Below are 7,559 nucleotides of genomic sequence, written 5' to 3'. Positions count from 1 at the left end.
GAGTTTTGATTGATTTTCACTTTTTGTAAATAGAAAAAAAAAAATAATATTATAATGACTGCAACATTGTGGACGTAAAAAGTATCCAATTCTTAAAAAAAAAAAAAAAAAAAAAAAAAAAAAAACAAAAAAAAAAAAAAAAAAAAAAAAAAACAAAAAAAAAAAAAAAAAAGTAAAACGTATCCATTTTTGGTCTCTTTCAATTTCGTATCCTTTTAGTCCAGCGTCGTCAAAATGTACCAGCAACATCATATGTATCCAAAGAATACTTTCGTATCCATACTAGCAACACTGTACCTCCATATTTATTATACATGCAATTCTCAAACACTTTTTTCCCTCTAAAATTGGGTAGCGCCAGTTTTGTTGTTACCGTTAACCTTTTAAAAAGTAATGTCACAAATTTTGGCTGGGAAAAAATGTTCAGGTAAGAAAAAAAAAGTCATATTAATTTATGGTGGTTGGTAATAAAGCTTAGGGGAAATGTTAACAGTTTTTGCTTAGGAGTCAGTAGCTTTGTGATATGCACAGTCTTTTGTTTATGTTTATACGGAAATGACCCGACGGGCTTCTACGAAACACCCCGCAAAGGCGGATACTTATATACCGGATTACAACACTTGGGGGTCACTATCTACTAAAGATTAGTGATTTTTTTTTTTTTCGTAACTTTTTTCTGTGACTTTTTTTTTTTATGATTTTTTAAATTGAATTCAACAAATCTTACCCTGTGACTTTTTTTTTATTTTTTATTTTTTTTAGTTTTCAGCCTCATGAATACCCAAGCAACGTTTAAGTAATAAAGGCATCTGGCGTCTCCACCCTTCTAAAAATTGCACTCGCTTACGTTAAATTTCTCAATATAGCTTCCAAATAACTAGCGGAGGACGGAAAGCTACTACTACGCCTATAAAATGAATATATATATATATATATATATATATATATATATATATATATATATATGCTCCTCTAGACAGTTTTCGCAGCTTTTAACTTTTTAAAGCTTATTTTCTAGCTACACTTAAGCTTATCATACTGAGTTTGCATTCCTCAATTTCCGCGCTGTTAACATTATTGGGCCAAACATCTTCTCTGTGCAACGTTCTATTTAATAATTCATCTTGACTGCTGAGAGGAGATTTTTTTCATATTTCCACATTTAGTAAGAATTTTTTTAATCGTTTACCACAAAAAGTATAATAATGAACTAAACAACGTTAACGCTGAATTTAAATAGTCTACTAAACATTGCAGATTGAAAGTTTGACTTACCTTTAGTGAAGCGAGAAAGTTTGTTTATTGAAATATATACGAAGTGATCTCAATAAATTTCACTGATTATAATAGTCAGCAACAACCGATCGCTCAAATTTAAACAAAAATCATAAATGGAATTGACGTAATAAAAAATTGCAACTTAAAATGACAAAATGAAAATATATTTACGTTATGCAGTAATTTAAATTGTTACTCATTCTCAGTTTCTGTAGTTACGATAAAACGAAAATAATGAATGATTAGTTTGTCATACTGAAATAATAATATATACTATACTTGAAAGCAGCTTTGGCCAAATGAATCATGGACTCATTGGGCTCCCATTCTTAGCAGTGAATATCTCTCCATTTCCCTTGGCTGATTAAAGCCCACTTATTTATTCTGTATATTTATTTAGCTTGTTCCTATGAGAGAAAACTCTCTCCACTGCGGCAAAGATGCTGCAAGACTAACATATCCACATAAAGTCGAACATCACTACATTTCATTTTCTTACTGAGCACCAGAATTCAGTTGTTGTTACATGACTTACTTATTTTTATCTAAAAAATTAGTCTTCTCCACTGATCACATCCCAGAATCTTTAACAAGCTGGGGGAAATTTAGTCAGGAGAGGAACTAGACTTTGACAGTACATGATCTCGCTGCTACTGGGTCACAAACATTTAATTGAGTAAAATGTCATTCATTCCTTTCAGCCTTCTACAGTGCGCATCTCATAAGAAAACAAAATCTAGACAACGATCATAACCCCAAATTGATATACTGAAATGCAGTATAATGCAGTGGCGATCACCGTCGTTTCTTACAATATACCCATTTCACCAAAGTAGGTATCATAAGTAAACAATTAAAAAAAAAAAAAAAAAAAAAAATATCAGCATGTCTATAACTTTTACCTTTTTATAGTCGTTTGTTTAGTAGCGACATTTAACTTAATAAAATTTGTTACATGCACTGACATATTGTCACGAAACAATTTCCAAACTGAATTACCCATAAACAAAAACATAGGCTGTATGTATTGACAAATAATTACCCATCTCGTGCGTGAATCACACTCCTCCCTAACTTGGCTATTATTAATGGCAAGAAAGCCAGTATTTTAAACGAATGAGTATGGGTCAAAATAATCCTGGCCAGTACGATAATAAATCATTTGAAAGTTAAATCAAATATGAAAAACGCAAGAAATAGAAAAGGTCTCATTTTCAGGGAAAATCGCATTATTAGTCAAACATTTTTCTAATTTCTAGCATTTCCCATAATTTTGGTCAGCGTCATAAAAACGTATGCCTCGCTTTAGAAAGTATCTAAATGACACTTTGTATTCATTTCGGGAACACTGTTTGAGGCTTGTATCATATTCATAAAATGCACAAATTCCATTCTATTTAAAAGGAGAAAATAAAGACTAAGGAGTGACTGTCTTCGTAAGTACCTTTAATGATAGATGAGAACAACCACTGGGTTGTTGTATTTTTGTTTAGTAGGCGTCTCAGGGGTTTTTGTTTTTTTGGCGGGGGATTCGATGGTTGGTCGGGACCATTCCCCACATTCCTCCGCTCCGGGGTTGACACGCACCGACGCCGCCGCTTCCCCTTATGATCACAAGTTCAGAACCGGTTGAATCTCAATTGAAGCCGGAGGCAAAGCGTCGTAGAAGACACGCTCTTCATCATTGCATTGGGTTATATTTCGTGATCGCGACTTCTGCTGAAGGGGAACCCTTAAGGTAAGCATTGCGTTTATTTAGTTAGGCTTCTCGGTAACGACATAGGTAGCTACTTATTGGTTTTGGAAGTGTTTCCTTACAGTCACTGATCCTATGTAGTATCCCCTCACGGCTTCCAACACCTCGTGACTCGGGTGCCTTGGTTAAATTTCGCCACTTGTTAGGTATTAGTGCTGCATTAAAAAAGGCCGTTCAGGTGGAAGGTTGACCAAGAAGGGAAATTAGTTTCATTTTGTACATGCAATAATGCTGAAAGGCAGACGGCGTGGCCTTGTGAAACCCTGACAGAATGGTAGGTCGCTACGCGGTAGTGCCTTAGGCAAGCAAGATCCTTGCACTAGACTAAAACTTCATCCGGTAAAACTCCATAATGCTCCGTCCTGGTTTCCTCCCCGACGCCACTTCGAGTTTAATATGGCAAGAAGTGTTTAACCAATGTATGATTAGCATAGCCAAATAGATGTCAAAATGTTTGTAGCAAAGATGCCTATAATGTTGCTACCCAGACCAGCAAATGTGAACTAGATTAATTAATTATTAAAACCTAGCGGCCAAAAGTTGATAACTGTAACATAGGGCAAACAACCGCAGACGATCCATCTTCATAGCGGTGGCCAGGCCTTATTCTCTCGATATTTAATTGGTGAAACAAGAGTACAATTACAACTTTAAGCATACCATTCAAAAGATTGAAGTGTTGTCAACGTAATGTGATATATGAAAACCCCATACAAACTAAAATAAGCATGTGAGCTCTTCATAAAGTACCTATGTTTTCAAGGCAGTTTTTTAAATTAATATTGCGGCAATCGTGTGCTGACCGTTCTAACCACAGACAATCCCACCATCTTTCCCAGCCTTCCCAACACTCATTTGAACAACGTTAGCGTATAGGTAGTTTTTTTACTATGTAACATTTCTTGATCTTGACACAAGGTTGCAGTTTACCTTATGCCCTTCAACTCTATCCTACGGTAAGGTGACCCCCAGTGGGTAACCGTGGTTTGGGTGGGGAAAAATCACTTGGGGGTAAGGGTTTGCCGTGTTATTGTGGTATTTCCCATTATTTTATGACATTGAACTCTAAAATACAATCGAAAATAAGAGATAACAAAAATACCGATAGTGGAGCCGTTTCACATCCAAATCTCATCTACTACTACTACTATTATGACACCGAATCCTACTACACACGCGTCAGTTGCAAGGGAGCTTTTGTTCTAAACGCAGACTTCTTGATTAGGAAAAGAATGGGGTTTATGCGGAGGGTACATGTACTATTTAGCTAATCACGTTGCAGTATGACCCTACATTGCTATAGGACCGAGTGAAGGTTTTTTTTTTTTTTGTGAGGTTTTTTGGGGGGGGGGTTTGGTTGTATTCATACATTGAGTTATTTTTTCAAAATTCGTTTTTCCTAACTTGTTTTGTAATCATGTTATATGAATTAGTGTTTATTCCTATTTCCTATATCATAGTATTTCTATAATATTTGTTTTGGCATGTTCTCGCCTAATGATTTTGCCCTAAATACCTCGAAATATTAAGTTATAATTGAGGACAGACACCTGAAAATCTGTGTGTTGGGACTAGAAGTGGTTTTTTTGGACGATTCAATCCTACCTTCCTGTCAGTTACGTGAAATTGCAAATTACTTGGGATATTTCATTAAAGATTTATACACAACTCACTCCCTTCCCTTTCCAGTATTCATGTCTGACTGTTTGCGTTTCATCATTAAGAATACATTTCATACCCATAACAATTTCTTTGTTAAAATGTGACCTTATTGGAACATCTACTTATATAATATTCCATTGTATCCTTTGACAGACCTTTTAATTTACACCCTTTTCTCCCTTCTCTTTCCATTATCCACCACTGTCTATTTACGCTCATAATTTTTACAATCATTGGTATTTCTACAGAAGCAACCCGCGGTGGCCTATACTGTGGCAATTGACGTTTTCCTATGTTATTTTACTTGCTGAACAAGATTTGAAAGTAATATTTATTTGGACGACTGTAACTAAGCAGTAATGTACCTTTGAAGACTACATGATGGTACCAATGGGTCGATGTATGAATTCAAAGTAAAGTCAAAGTTTAGTTCTTGTGGAATAAAAAAAAATATTCCCTTCAACTCTTGTAAAGCAATTAAAATAACATAGGAAAACTTCAACTGCCATAGTCTAGATCGCAGTGGAATAGTTCTATAGATTCGATCTACCAAGTTGTTTGGTGAATGTAAACACAGCCGCCATGTTTGACTTCCGCAACCACGGCGGAGCCATATGTTTACCAAGGGAAGGGGTTACTTGGGGCATAGGAGTACGAGTTGGCTAAGTGACGATGGGTCATTGGGTAGTGGATATGGCAAATAACTATAACTAACTTTCTCCGATTCTTGAAAGTCTGCCCATCTTGAATAGATTTTCAGCCAAATACCAAAGGAATCACGAACACAAATAGGTTTCCCTTTATATTACAATGTCCATATATCGTAACAGAATTTTTAACACTATAACTGGTGAAACACTGTCACTTCGAGAGCATGGAATGGGGGTGTTAACACTGTGAATACTTCTTGCTAAATGATTTTAAAACTCAAATTACACAAACTGTTGAATGTAGGTATCGGCAGCGCATTGGTGACAAGGCTTCTGATTGGTCAGAAGAATTGTGGGGGATGATTTCGCATTTATGTGAAACTAACATCGTATTTTTAGAAAAGGGGAAAAAATGAAAAAAATGTGCAATAATGAGTAACACAATCGTGAACAGGATATTGTAATGAACGGTCAGTACAAGAAATCAGAGAGGCCAGCTGAAGAGACAATGCCAACTCTGTAAAATTGTAGAACTTAGTGTCTTATTTCCATGAAACCTAAGGTATTGTCCATATTATTAAAGAAATAACCTAGTAGAACATCGTACCTGTCCCGGGGGGTGCAGAGCCCACCCGTACCCCCCCCTCTGTCCCCGTGTAAACACCCCCCCCGCCCCAGTAAGGAAGACTAACTTGAAGGTAGACTAAGATATATTAACCAACCTAACTTCACCAACCTAACCTAACCTATCCTAGTAGAACATATTACCTGACGGGGCTCCTCCCCCCCGTCCCCCACCCTTAAAGGAAGACAAACTTGAAGGAAGGCCAACATATAGGTTACCATACTAACCTAACCTAACAGAACATATTACCTGACCGAGGAAGACAAACTTGAAGGTAGACTAAGATATATCCAACCTAACCTAACCTAACCGAACATATTACCTGGCAAGGAAGGAGCCCCCCCCCCCCCCCTTAAAAGAACACAAACTTGAAGGTAGACTAAGATATACCCAACCTAACTTAACCTAACCTAACCTAGTAGAACGTGTTACCTGAGCAGGGCCAGCCCGCCCCCCACCCCTTACCCCCCTTCAAGAAAGACAGACTTGAAGGAAGACCAACATATAGGTTAACATACTAAACCTAACCAACATAACGCCCCCCCACCACCCCCCACCCCCACCCCCACCATAAGGGAAGACAAACTTGATGGTAGCCTAAGATATAACTAATGAAAATGTTCTAATAATTAGTAAAATTTTTAGCCAAAAAGTTTTTATGGGTGAGAAAAGATTGTAAAATTATGAACATAAATAAGACGGAGTTAGATAATGGAAAGAGAAGGGAGGAAAAGGGTGTAAATTGAAATGTCTGTCAAGGATATAATGGAATTATATAAAAGTAGAATGTTCCAATAAGGTTAATTTTAACAAAATTTGTTATGGGTATGAAATTTATTCTTAATGATGAAACGCAAACACTCAGACGTGAATACTGGAAAGGGCAGGGATTGAGATGTGTATAAATCATGTAGAAATAGCCCAAGCAACTTAAAATTTCACGTAACCGACAGGAAGGTAGGTATCGAATCTTCCTAAAAACCCACTTCTCTAGTCCAACCACATAGGCATTTTCAGGTGGTCTATCCTCAATTATTACTTAATATTTCAAGGTATTTTATGGCAAATTATTAGGTGAGGAACAAAACAAAACAAATAGAAATACTATGGTAAAGGATACAGGAACACTAATATTCATATAACATGATTAAAAACGATTAGGAACATGAAATTATGTAACTCAATGTATGAATACCCCCCAATTCTTCACTCGGTTCCTGTAGCAATGTAGGGGTCATACTGCAACGTGATTGGCTAAATACATGTACCCCTCCCGTACACAGCCGTTTTTTCCCTCAGAAGTCCTGCTTTTAGAACAAAAGCTCCCTTACAACTGCGCATGCATAGTAAGGATTTGGTGTTGTAATAGTATATAATAGATGGGTTTGATGATGAAACGGCTCCACTATCTGCTTTTGTTATCTCTTATTTTTCAATTGTCTTTTCGTGTTTTTGAATGTCATAATGGGAAATACCACAAAAAATACATGGCAAAACCTTCCCCCCAAGTGGTTTCTCCGCCACCAAACCGGGTTCCCAAAACCCCGGGGGGTTTCCCCTTTGGGGCCCCTTGTTTACCGTAGGATAG

The sequence above is a fragment of the Macrobrachium nipponense genome, chromosome 29 (assembly GCF_015104395.2).
Source record: "Macrobrachium nipponense isolate FS-2020 chromosome 29, ASM1510439v2, whole genome shotgun sequence".
NCBI lineage: Eukaryota > Metazoa > Arthropoda > Malacostraca > Decapoda > Palaemonidae > Macrobrachium > Macrobrachium nipponense.
This window is presented reverse-complemented; position numbering follows the sequence as displayed.